This window comes from Hevea brasiliensis, chromosome 17 (genome assembly GCF_030052815.1).
Source record: "Hevea brasiliensis isolate MT/VB/25A 57/8 chromosome 17, ASM3005281v1, whole genome shotgun sequence".
Classification (NCBI taxonomy): Eukaryota; Viridiplantae; Streptophyta; class Magnoliopsida; order Malpighiales; family Euphorbiaceae; genus Hevea; species Hevea brasiliensis.
The window spans coordinates 24,536,720-24,550,887 of NC_079509.1; the positions used below are offsets into that span (position 1 = coordinate 24,536,720).

At 34.3% G+C, this 14,168-nt stretch overlaps 1 pseudogene; it reads left to right on the forward strand.

Moving 5' to 3' along the window:
• Positions 1-2,294: 2,294 nt before the first annotated feature.
• Positions 2,295-13,127, forward strand: LOC110669439 (DNA replication licensing factor MCM5-like; annotated as a pseudogene).
• Positions 13,128-14,168: the final 1,041 nt, after the last annotated feature.

Consider the following 14,168-nt stretch of genomic DNA (forward strand, 5'->3'; position numbering starts at 1 on the left):
TAATTTAGAAGTTTTGATTTATATATAATTTAACCTAATCTCTTTGTGTTATATGCACTATTTATTAAATATATAATTTTTTTTATTTTTTAAAATTAAAATATTATTTTTATATTTTATAATTAATTAATTTAAAAATATAAAAAAATTATTTTATTATTAAATGTTATTAATTTAAATAAAATGAGAAAAAAATTATTTTTATATTTTCATATATAAAAATTATAATAATTATAATTAATTAAATTGAAAAATAGTAAAAATATATAGTTTTTATTTTCTTTTAATTAATTAAGATTAAAAATTATGATGCTGATAAAATTTAATTATTTAAATTAAAATATTATTTTTATATTTCAATATTATTAATTAATATTAAAAAATAGAATATAATTAAATCAACTAATTATAATTACTGAATTAACATTAAAAAATAATTTATTATGTTTAAAAAAATTAAAAAATAATTAACTAACTAATTAACATTAAAAATATTAAAAAAAAAACAACTTATGCATCAAGTGGCGGGGAATTGTATATTCTTTAATTTTGAACTAAATTTGACATAAATTAAAATTTAAAATTGAATTAGATTAAAAGTTAAAAATAACTAAGTTAAATCTTTCCACTAAGTATAAGGGTGAATTGAGTTTTATTCTTTTAATAATTCGTCACTCATTAATATAATGTTGCTTTGTTTAAAAAAGAGAAAAACCCATTGCCTAGTAAGCATAATTAATTTGAATATCATTGTTATTTAGTAATAATTTTTTGAAAACTCTTTTTCTAATTAAATCCTTTTCTTATTATCAAGTTTTAATATTTTTAGAAATTACTCAAGTGGTTTGATAATTGACTGATAGAAAAATTCATAGAGGGACTAAATGATTTAATTAAAGTAAAGTATAATTACTCAAAAACATATTTTTTAAAATATATAAATAATTAATTAATTTTATTAAAATATAAAAATTAAATAATAATTCATCATACACACTAGGCCAAGGGCATGCACTCCTTCCCGCCAAAATTTCCACCCAAATCCTTGTGAAGCCTCAAAATCCTTCCTCGTCTCTCATCCCCTTCACAGAGAGAGTGAGGGACAGTAGACAGTTTAGAAGAGCGGAAAAAAAATCTAGAAACAATGTCGAGATTTGGTTTCAAGTCCTTCACAGGAAATTTATTTAATTAATCAATTAAATTTTTTAATTAATTAATTAAATCATATTTAATTTGATGATTACTTATTTATGTGTGTGACTTACTAGACTCATCACTAATTGATAATGAGACATAATATCAACTCTTAAATATCATCAGAACTCTTTTTTACCATAAATGATTTCTCTAAATCATTTTATGCACCTCATAGACCATGATTAACACCTAGCATAGCATGCCATGGTCACCCAATTAGTAATAAAGTTTACTTTAAATGAACATATAATCATATGTTACCATGCACTAGAATCTCTTTGTTACAAAATTCTAACTTAAGCTAGAGTCATGACTTATGTCAAATCCCATTTGCTATGAATATTATGTTCTCTTTTAATTCTCATTCTTGATTAAAAAGATTTTTTCATCAGAAACTATTTTCTGATTAAATCTATCTGTCCTAGTTAGGAACTTGAAACATCAATAACAATTAAATGAATATAGGATTTTATCCCTATTCATTTAGAGGATCAGATTCCATCTTGATCAACACTTACCTCCATATATAACTAGTAGGAGCCAACACATGTCTATATATCCATACACAGTACAAGTATGAAAGTAGTATTAGACTCAAACCACTTATATACAAGATAATTGTGCTATCTCAGGTCTAAAGATTATATGCACTGATATGATTTATGACAATATATTGACAAGAGTAAATTCCATGTGCTTGTCATAAGTGCCACTGGTTCGGTTTACTTATCATGTATAAGTGTCTATCATATTTATTATATAGCATGAGACTCACCATTCGATCTTATTTATATCTCATATAAATAACTTGGGAATAAATAAGAATACGATCTTTCTAGATAAGTCATGTTTTTATTATGAAGTATTTCGATTGTAAACCTATTTATGATACTTTATACTAAAAATACTATCATTTATATTCTTAATAACTTAATAATAGAATTTCTAATAAAATATCAATAGTACTTTTTTATTACATATAAATATATATTTATTTAAAGTGAAAATATCTTTTATTAACAAAAGATGTACAAGCTGTGTATATATATATATATATATATATTCTCTAGGCATACTACTAACGCTCCTTGCCTTCTATGTCGAGCTCCCCTATCTCCTCCCCGTTGACTACCTTCCCTTGGTACGCATAATCGGGGGATCTGTTGATACAAATGTTTGATATTTATATGTGTATGCATATGCCACATCTTATTATTGGTTTTCTGCGTGTAGTTTGAGACGGCAATGGTGGAGTTTCTGCAGAGTTTGACGCTGAAGAAGCAGGCAGAGAGTGGGGAAATGAAGGAGCCGGGGATTCGGGAAGTGCAGATCTTATTGAGTTCAAAGGAGGATCCTGTTTCAATGCGTCCCAATTTGGGATTTCGTTTTAATATATGTTGGTTTTGTTCTTCTGGGTGTAGTGGGATATGGTTATATTTCAGTTAATGTGCGGGCTCAGTATATCTCAAAGCTGGTTAAGATAGCTGGGATCACCATAGCAGCTTCAAGAGTCAAGGCAAAGGCAACTTATGTGAGTCTAGTATGTAAGAACTGCCAAAGCACTAAGGAAGTTCCTTGCCGCCCAGGCCTTGGAGGAGCAATAGTGCCTCGTTCATGTGACCATGTTCCTCAGGTTTATTTCAAACAAGTGGCATATATGAAATTTTTAGTACTCAATCTCTATAAATATCTCTCATTTCATAGGCCCCTTAAACTAAAACAGTAGTTTACAAGTCCCTAAAATCAAAACACAAGTTGTAACATGTGACAGTTGGAGGGCTGAGAGATTTTATGCTTAAAGGAAGAGAAGATAAATGGTTGAAACTGAAGGAAAACAAAATGTAAAAGAAAAAGCCACAATTGAAACCGTAGCAGAGAAATGATGGAGAGAGAGAGCCCAAAATGGGAATGAAAAAACTTGTTCTCTCCATATAAGGAGCCACTTGGCCAAAAAAAAAGGGCTTCGACTTGGTAATATTGCATTAATGATCTTTTTAAAGCTCAACTTTATAATATTTATTATTTTTTTATATTTATATAGATAGATAAGATATATGGATATATATTCTATTGCCGTAATTATGTGGAATTTCCTTCTTTTTTTAACCTGAATTTGATTTTTTGATTGCAACTTGTGTAGCCAGGTGAAGAACCATGTCCCATTGATCCTTGGATGGTGGTTCCTGGTAAGAGCAAGTATGTTGATCAACAAACCCTGAAAACTCCAGGAAAATCCTGAGGTAATGATTATACTCTCGACTGAATGGCGCTGTTGAGTTAAAAGCTTTACATATTTGCCTCTATTTATTTATTTATTTTAAGGATGTCCCTACCAGAGAGCTTCCTAGAAACATGCTTCTATCAGTGGATCGCCATCTTGTTCAAAGGATTGTGCCTGGCACAAGATTGACCATCAAAGGAATTTACAGCATCTTTCAAGGAGCCAATTCATCAACCTCGTAGGAGTCATTGTGCCTTTGCTTGAATGTTCTGCATCTCCAGATTCTTGTCTATTGATTCTATTCTTCCATGATTAGTAGGATTTATCTTTAAGTACTTGCTTCTGTGCAGCCATAGAGGAGCAGTTGCAGTTAGACAGCCTTATATAAGAGTTGTGGGAATAGAAGAAGTAAATGAGGCTAATTCTCAGGGGCATGCAGCTTTCACACAAGAAGAGGTAAAATTATGGAAACATGATGAAAACATTAAATCCATTTGACATATTATAGAATCTACTTTGTCAATGTGAGTGGATGAATTGCAGCAGTTGATCAGTAATCATTTTTAATCATTATTGTAATATTGCTACATGTTGCCTTCATGAATAGATATATAGAAATTTTACGGTTCAGCCAGAGGTTATAATATATAGTAGTTTATATCTTTGGTTGCTCCCTTATTGAAGGGTGAAACAAGAAGTTGAATTACCTTGTAAATTTTGTTCATTTGTTTTCTTGAACAAGTTACTTATGGAAAGGTACTTTACACATATAGAAGAATTCAAAAAATTTGCATCACGAGCAGATGCATATGAAGCCATATGCTCCAAAATTGCTCCATCTATATTTGGAGAAGAAAATGTAAAGAAGGCAGTGGCTTGTCTTTTGTTTGGGGGATCGAGAAAGGTAAATCTTGAAATTTGATCCTTTAATAATTATGGACCTTATTGATGTCATTACCAATTTTCTTTGTAAGCACAGAATTTACCTGATGGAGTGAAGCTAAGAGGTGATGTCAATGTGTTGCTTTTGGGCGATCCATCCACTGCTAAATCACAGGTAAGTTTCATATTTATGGTTTTTTTATGGGTTGAGAGGTCTAGAAATTAAAGGGCAATGCTTGGTGTGTTTTTTTTTTTTTTTTTGGTTGTCATACATGTATCTTTCTGTTTGAAGGATTTCTTTACAATCAACATATATTTTGCATTTTGTCTATGCTTGGTAAAAAAAACTTCAAAAGATATTTCATGTTAATTTCTTTATTATCCGAACACCAGAGTAGATGCTGATTTTATAATTACATTGCTTGTAAAGTTTCTCAAGTTTGTTGAGAAGACAGCTCCAATAGCTGTTTACACCTCTGGAAAAGAGTCATCAGCTGCTGGTCTTACAGCTTCTGTGATACGAGATAGCAGCTCGGTAATGTTTTGATATTCTCTGGCATGTAAACAAGTGTTTTAGTTTCATCTATTGCTTTTGAGGAAAATAATTGGTAATAATATTTATCATCCACCTTCACATGAAATTTGTCTCACTTCAAATCATAAATCTGTGTTATTCAGCGTGAATTCTATCTTGAAGGAGGGGCTATGGTTTTGGCAGATGGAGGTGTTGTCTGTATAGATGAGTTTGACAAAATGAGGCCAGAAGATAGGTCATTGAACTAGAATTAGGTAAGGCCTCGCTTTTCCATATTTCATATTCATGCATTGATAAGAGTTTGCAATTATTTGGCTCAGGATTGCTATTCATGAAGCTATGGGGCAGCAAACAATATTCATTGCAAAAGCAGGAATAACAACTGTTCTCAACTCTAGGACGTCTGTGCTTGCAGCTGCCAACCCTCTATCAGGACGCTATGATGATCTTAAGGTTGGCAGCTATATCTTCTGCTGCTTATATCATTTTTTTAATGCATAATCATAATTCCTACTAAGCAACTAACAAAAATTGTTCATCTTTCAGACTGCACAGGAAAATATTGATTTACAGACAACAATTCTTTCTCGATTTGACTTCATTGTGAAAGACAGAAGAGACTACAGTCGTGATAAGGTAATTTGCAATTATCTGGCTTATCTAAAGAGTTACTGTTACTGCTTCGTTTTGTGCAAACTCAAAAAAAAAAAAAAGCTTTTACATTATCAAAAAGCCTCAATTTTATTCCATATAAACCAAAGAACAATACATATTTCATTCGTTAGTTTATTTGCAAATGCCCGTTGGCCTGTTCAATGGCTTGAATCAAAATTTTCCTGTTGCAGATCATAGCTAGCTATATAATAAAGGTTCATGCATCTGCAGATACAGCGTCAGCTGACAGTGGACTTTCTAAAGAAGAGAATTGGCTAAAGAGGTATGTACATTGTGAAGGAACTCAACTTACACTTTCATCAATTCTTCTTTGTCAAATATTTATGAGGTAATAAATACTATGGGTTGTCACTGTTGCAGGTATATGCAATATTGTCGAACTGAATGGCATCCCCGTCTCTCAGAATTTGCATCCAATAGACTGCAAAATGAATATGTCAGATTCAGACAAGTATAACTCAACACATTGGATTCCTACTTAATCTAGTTATTGCAATCCCAGTTTGCTCCTTCGATGGTCTTAAATCTATCTGTATAACTTGACATTGCAAATTTTGTTGGATTCTTTTGGAAATCTTTTGTAGACCATATATTAACATGATCATGTGTGTTTGATAATATTGTTTGTTAATGATATATCAATTAATACTAGCCATCAATCCTGATTTGCTTAGGACATGAGGAAGCAGGCAAATGAAACAGGGGAGGCTGCTGCAGTACCCATTACTGTGAGGCAACTCGAAGCTATCATAAGGTTTGAGTGAGGCTTTTGCTAAATTGAAACTGTAAGTATTGCTGTGTGTTATGGAAAGTCAATCACTATATTATTTCTCTGTATATTCTGTATTCCTATTTAGGATTTCTTATTTAGGATTTCTTCCTAATCAGTAGAACACAATTATAGGAATCAATTGTATATATATATACCCATGTACAGATTAATTGAAATTAAGGAGAATATCTCTTTCTACATGGTATCAGAGCAGGTCATCTATCTAGGGTGATTATTTGTTCTCACCACCTAGCTCAGGAGAGACTTTGGCCGCCGACTGGCCGTTTCGACTTCGATCAACATCGCCGGCGTCGCCTCAACCCCCTCATTCCACCATTGTGTGTTGTTGCCTAATCCAATATACCATTAAAGGACTTCTGAGGTTTGACTCTCAGATTATATTTCGGTATTTGCTTGATTTGTGATTTTGGGTTATTTTGCTGCTGTAAGCACTTTGGATTAGCATTTCGGTTAATTTTCTTTGTCTTAACAAATGGCAGACAATAAGAATGTTATTTCTGATGTGATTCCGGTGATGACTAAGATCACGGAACACAAACTTAATGGTTCGAATTATCTGGAGTGGAGTAAGACTGTTAGGGTCTATTTGCGCAGCATTGATAAGGATGATCACCTTATTAAAGATCCACCTACGGATGATACTCGACAAACTTGGCTAAGGGAGGATGCTTGGTTGTTTTTGCAGCTTCGGAACTCGATTCACAGTGAGGTAATTAGTTTAATTAATTACTGTGAATTTATTAAGGAATTGATGGATTACTTAAATTTTCTGTATTCTGGTAAAGGGAATATCTCTCGTATTTATGATGTTTGTAAGGCATTCTACCGTGTTGAGAAAGAGGATAAGTCTCTCACGGTTTATTTTATGGATTTTAAATGGGTATATGAGGAACTTAATGTATTGTTGTCTTTTAATCCTGATGTGAAAGTTCAGCAGGCCCAACGGGAGCAACTGACTGTTATGAGTTTTCTTGCAGGCCTTCCTTCAGAGTATGAGACTGTTAAATCTCATATTCTCTCCAGTTCTGAGATTTCCTCTTTGCATGAAACGTTCACACGGGTTCTTCGTACAGAGAGTACCCAATCTTCACAGCCTGCCAGTAGTGCTCTTATTAGCCGTAATTCAAATGGACAACAGGGTAATAGAAGAGGAAGTAGAGGAGGAATTACAGGCAACAGAAGTAATCAGCGTAATGGAGAGGCTACTTCTAATAAGGACTCAAGAGGAGTCATTTGTTATTATTGCCATGAGCCTGGCTATACAAAATATAATTGTCCGTAACTTCAAAGGAAAAATCAGCGATCACAGATGGTAAATATGGCAGCAGAGGATTCTACAGTATCTTCCTCTGAGAAAACTATTTTGGTATCTGTAGAGGATTTTGCACAGTTTTTCCAGTATCAGATATCTCTAAAGCCTACCAGTTCCCCTGTCACTACAATCGCTGAGTCAGGTAAATCCACTACTTGCCTTGTGTCTTCCTCATCCAAATGGGTTATTGATTCTGGTGCGACAAATCACATGACAGATAATTCTAGTCTTCTATCTGCTTTTCAGTCTAATCTCACTTCCTCTACTGTTATTTTAGCTGATGGTTCTACTTCTTGTGTCATGAGTTCTGGAACTGTGAACCCGACTTCGTCAATTTCTTTGTCATCTGTTTTGTGTCTACTAAAATTCTCTTTTAATTTACTTTCTGTTAGTAAACTTACTCGTACTTTAAATTGTTCTGTTTCCTTTTTTCCCGACCAATGTTTGTTTCAGGATCTTATGACGAAGCAGATTATTAGTAGAGGACGTGAGTCAGGTGGTCTCTACATTCTGGAAAATCATGTATCGCGGTCGCTTGTTTGCTTCAGTACCTTAACACCTCTTGAAGCTCATTGTAGATTGGGTCATCCTTCTTTGTCTACCATGAAGAAGTTATGTCCTCAGTTTTAGTTTTTATCAGTATTAGAATGTGAGTCGTGTCAGTTTGCAAAACATCATCGCTTGCCTTTATGTCTAGAGTCAATAAACGGGCTTCATTCCCTTTTGAGTTAGTTCATTCTGATGTTTGGGATCCTTGTTCTGTTACTTCTAAAACTGGATTTCGTTATTTTATTACTTTTGTTGATGATTACTCTCGTGTTACCTGGTTATATTTAATGAAGAATCGTTCTGAGTTGTTTTCTATCTTTTGTGTCTTTTGTAATGAAATCAAAACTCAATTTAATATTTTTGTGCGCATATTAAGAAGTGACAATGCTAAAGAATACTTTTCAGCACAATTTCAGTATTATATGACACAAAATGACATTCTTCATCAGTCTTTCTGTGTGGATACCCCATCTCAAAATGGCGTGGCCGAAAGAAAAAATCGGCATCTTCTTGAGGTAACTCGTGCTCTTCTTTTTCATATGAAAGTTTCTAAATACTTTTGGGCGGATGCAATTTCTACGGCATATTTTTTTATTAATCGTATGCCGTCTTCTGTCCTTAATGGGGATATTCCTTATACTGCTTTGTTTCCTACAAAATCTTTATTCCCTGTTGAAACCCGTATTTTTTGTTGTACCTGTTTTGTGCATGATGTTCGTCCACAGGTTACTAAATTGGATCCAAAGTCTTTCAAATGTGTTTTTCTTGGGTACTCTCGACTGCAAAAAGGGTACTGCTGTTTCTCTCCTACTCTTAATCATTATCTTGTTTCTGCAGATGTTACATTTTTTGAGTCTACTCCATTTTTTCCTCAATCATTTGTGTATGAGAGTAAGGGGGAGGAGAATGATCTCTTAATATATACTGTCCAACCAATGTCTAGTCCTCTCCCATAGTTTGTTCCTTCTGTCTCTAAACGTACTCGACCTCTCGTTGTTCATGTTTATTCCAGGAGATTAGAGATTCCTGACTCAGATCCTCCACTAGCTACTTCGTTGGAGATCCTGTACCTCATACTGATCATGATTCTGATCTAGACTTACCCATTGCTCTTCGTAAAGGTAAACGTTCATGTACTTACCCTATCTTTTCTTTTGTTTCTTATAATCAATTGTCTTCTTGTTCTCGGTATTTTGTTACTTCTTTAGACTCTGTTCCTATCCCTAATATTGTTGGTGAGGCACTGTCTCATCTTGGCTGGTGTGCTGCTATGAAAGAGGAAATGGAGGCTTTAGATGCTAATGGTACATGGGAACTGTTGCCTTTGCCCACTGGTAAGAAAGCTATTGGTTGCAAATAGGTATTTACAGTAAAGGTAAATCCTGATGGTTCTGTGGCTAGGTTAAAAGCATGCCTTGTAGCAAAAGAATATGCTCAGACATATGTGGTTGATTACTCTGACACTTTTTCTCCTGTAGCTAAACTTATTTCTGTTCGCTTGTTTATCTTTTTAGCAGCTACATATGATTGGCCCTTGCACCAATTGAATATCAAGAATGCTTTCCTTCATGGTGATCTTCAGGAGGTGTTGTATATGGAGCAACCACCTGGGTTTGTTGCTCACGGGGAGTTGAGTAAAGTTTGTAGGCTTCAGAAGTCTCTTTACGGCTTGAAACAAAGTCTTAGGGCCTGGTTTGGGAGATTCAGTGAAACAGTATAAGAATTTGGTATGCAAAAGAGTAAGTGTGATCAATCAGTATTTTATAGGCAATCTGAGGCTGGTCTAATTCTCCTGGTAGTCTATGTGGATGACATTGTCATCACTGGGAGTGACTTTGCAAGTATTTCATCTCTTCAAACCTTCCTCCAAATCCAGTTTCAGACCAAAGACTTGGGATTGTTAAAGTATTTTTTGGGTATTGAAGTTATGAGAAGTAAGAAGGGTATTTTCTTGTCTTAAAGAAAATATATCCTTGATTTATTAACAGTGATAGGAAACTTAGGTGCTAAACCTTGTAGTGCATCAATGACTCCAAATTTACAACTGTTAGCAGGGGATAGTGAGTTGTTTGAAGATCCAGAGAGATACAGGAGATTGGTAGGAAAATTGAACTACCTTACAGTCACTCGTCCTGACATTGCTTATGCCGTTAGTGTGGTAAGTCAGTTTATGTCTTCCCCAACTGTTGCTCATTGGGAAGCCTTGGGACAAATCTTGTGTTATCTGAAGGGCGCTCCAGGAAAATGTTTGTTATATGGTAATCATGGACATTTGAATGTTGAATGTTTTTCAGATGCTGACTGGGCTACATCTAAGGTTGACAGGAGGTCAACTACTGGATATTGCGTTTTTGTTAGAGGAAATTTGGTGTCTTGGAGGAGTAAGAAGCATAGTGTAGTCTCTCGATCTAGTGCTGAATCCGAATACAGAGCCATGACACAATCAGTATGTGAGGTAATGTGGATATTTCAATTACAAGATGAGACAGGTTTTAAGACCTCCCTGCCTGCGAAATTGTGGTGTGATAATCAAGCTGCTCTCCATATTGCTTCTAATCCGGTGTTTCATGAGCAGACCAAACATATTGAAATTGATTGTCACTTTGTTCATGAAAAGATTCAATAACAGATCATCTCAACAGGACACATCAAAACTGGAGAGCAGTTAGGAGATATTTTTACAAAAGCTCTGAATGGAGCTAGGATTAACTATATTTGTAACAAGTTGGGCATGATTAACATCTATGCTCCAACTTGAGGGGGAGTGTTATGGAAAGTCAATCACTATATTATTTCTCTGTATATTTTGTATTCTATATTCCTATTTAGGATTTCTTATTTAGGATTTCTTTCTAATTAGTAGAACACAATTATAGGAATCAATTGTATATATATACTCATGTACAGATTAATTGAAATTAAGAAGAATCATCTCTTTCTACATTGTGAAACATGAAGCATTGAATTATTGCTTAGAATGTGGTACAAGATATCATTTGAATTAGAATATGAATAAAAAATTTGTTGATTCATGTGACTATTTACAGAAAGCAAAAATAATTTGACTTGACTACATCAATTCGTTAGGGGCCCATTTGTGCAGTGTACGCAAGATTTCTTTTGTAATTACTTGTGTGTGGTTGTCTTTTCGGAAACTTGTCTCAAATGTAATTTAATGGTGATCTCATCAAGAAATAGAATTCTAATTTTGGATTCCCTGGAGGATCATGAGGCATTATATGAAAATTGAATTGATGATATGTTTAGTAAAACTTATTACATCGATTCTGTATGTCACAGAAATGGTGGTATCATATTGATTGATTACCAAGTTCTTGTCATGCAACATGACATGACTGATTGACCTGGATCTGTAAATCCTATTTAGAGCAAGTGAAGCCTATCAATCCATTCACATAAAATTATTGTATGTTTCATCACGCCAGAGCATTTCTTCTAAAGACGAATAATTTGATCTTTCAGTGCCTAGGGATTGTCTAAACTTCATTTTGTTTCCTCTCTGGATTTAAAAAATTTTCCCTGATAGGTTGTTAATATCTGCACTAAAAAACTAACGATGTAAAAATCATGAACTCTGGATACGCAGCCAGTCATAGAGAGACCTGAATGATATTGGTGTTGAAACCATATTTGCCGTTGACTTTGGTTGACATTAAAAGGTTGACTAGGTCTTGTTAGAAATCTGGGAGCCCAAAGTGCCTAGGGAGAATTCTATGGGCCTTAGGCAATACCATGTGTTTGACATCACATCCAAACCCAAAACCTTAAGGTAAGGGGTCTATGGGTTTTTTCCACTGTCTCTCACTCATCCCATCTCTTTTAAATATGGGCATTCTAACACTTGAATATTCCTTAGTTTCAAGTCCTACCAAACAAAAAGAATAAAGAAAGAAAAATGTAAAAGGGACAACTGATGAGCAGTTGATCTCATGTACCATGAAACCTCCATGGCTAACTTGTATCCTTCACCTATGTTACCAAAGTTAAATTTGTTTCTTTGCACGCATTCATAATATGTACATACATGCGTTTGTATGCTTGGGTTAATTGATGTGTGTACAATTTTCCTTTCTTATATTCAGTGTCTTCATGTGGTTGATTTGTCTATCTGTCATTAACTGTGATTTAGGTCCCATGTTGCTACTGAGGCAGATGTAGTTGAAGCAGTAAATCTTTTTAAGGTTTCAACTATTGAAGCAGCAGTCTGGCATAAACCAACAAGTGACTCTTACTCCTGAGATAAAGGTTTGTTGGAGACAATGTGGCTTTCATTCCTAAACTTCAACAATTTGTTTCTTTCTTTCTTTTATGGACCCTTCAACAATTTGTTCTGCTTTTCCTAAACTTCTTGCATAATGTAAAATTTGGTTTTAATAATTTTTTGCCACTTAATCAGAAAGAAAGCTGATTGATGAACTTGCTAGAATGGGGATGAATGAATCAATTGTAAGTGTTTATTTAAAATTTCAAGGCCCTTGCATCTTTCTTGAGATGTCAGATGGTGTTGGGCTTGCTTAAGAATAGCAGTACCCACACAATATTGCAAATTCTTGGAGTATAACACCATGACAGTGATGGTTTGATTCAGAAATTTGTCAATTCATTTTTGTTGCCACACTTATTATTTTGTTCATCTTAACAAGATGAATCGTGTATTGAAACAGTATATTATGTCATTATTGAACAAGAATTGCTTTCAAAGCAAAATATAATGAACTTGCATTGCATACGTGATATTTTTTCAGACTTCAGAGTCCTCATTATTTAGGCAGACTATATCAAAGCTAGTAACCATCCTCAATCACACTCTCCTTGAGATCCCATGCATTTTCATTGATATTATCTTTAAATGTGGCAGGTGAGAAGAGCTCTTATAATTATGCATCAAAGGGATGAGATTGAATACAAGCAAGAGTGTCGTGTCATTGTACGGAAATTATAATCTGTGTTGATTATCCAATCTCTAAGCTCATTTTTGTTTTAGTTTTAATTGAAGTTTAATTTTCTGATTTAAGTCCAATTTTTGTCTGTAAATAACTCGATCTCAATAATTGTTCTTATTTTGTTCTATAGTCTGGTCTTTAAACCATCCGATCTCAATAAAGTTCAATTTTTTTATACTTAACTAAAATTCAAATTTGTTCTCGATTGAAGTTCGGTATTATGTTTTATTTCCAATTTCTATGTTGTTAGTCCGATCTCTAAAGCTTATTGCATATAATTGAACCTGTAATGTAATGCCAGTCATCTGATTATCCAATCTCGATAAGAAAATGAGAAAGACCAATCTTAAAGAAATCTTTTATTTTATTAAACATTTGATATTACATCACTCCGCGGGGGAGTCTGCCCCAGCCTGCTCATCAGTTACATTATCCACATCTTCTCTCTCTCTCTTTCGCTCTCGCTCTCAGCCTCAACACTCGGAGCGAGCTTCTCGAGCCAGGTGAAGTCCTCTTCAAGATAGCACTTAATGAGCTCAGCTAGGAGATCGCCATGGGCCTGCACATAAGCAATGGCTTCCCTCTTTAAGGCTTTGTTCTCCTTTGCTTTTATCTCCTTAGCAAACTTAGCCAAGTCGGTAGCTCGACTCGCCTAGGCATCTTAGAATTCCTTCCATAGCTGAGCTTTTATCTCCTCAAAAGACTTCATTTGTTGCTCTAATTTTATATTCTGGGCATTCGCAGCTGAGAATTGACTCTTAGAAGCCATGGCCTCCTAAACTGCTTTAGAGATCTCCCTCCTCAGAAAGTCCACTACATAGGAAGCCCTCTAAGCCCAACTCAAAGAACATAGGTGAAATCCATTCCAAACCCAAGTCAAGGGATAAGAAGAATAAACAAAAGGCCAAACAAAGGAATAGGCCAAAATTAGTAAAAAAGGATTTTGATAGAGCAATCTATGTGAAAGCCAGGGGAATGCACTTTGAGGTCCACTTTAAATTCATCAATAAGCCTCATATTTTGATGGTTGAGATTGCTAA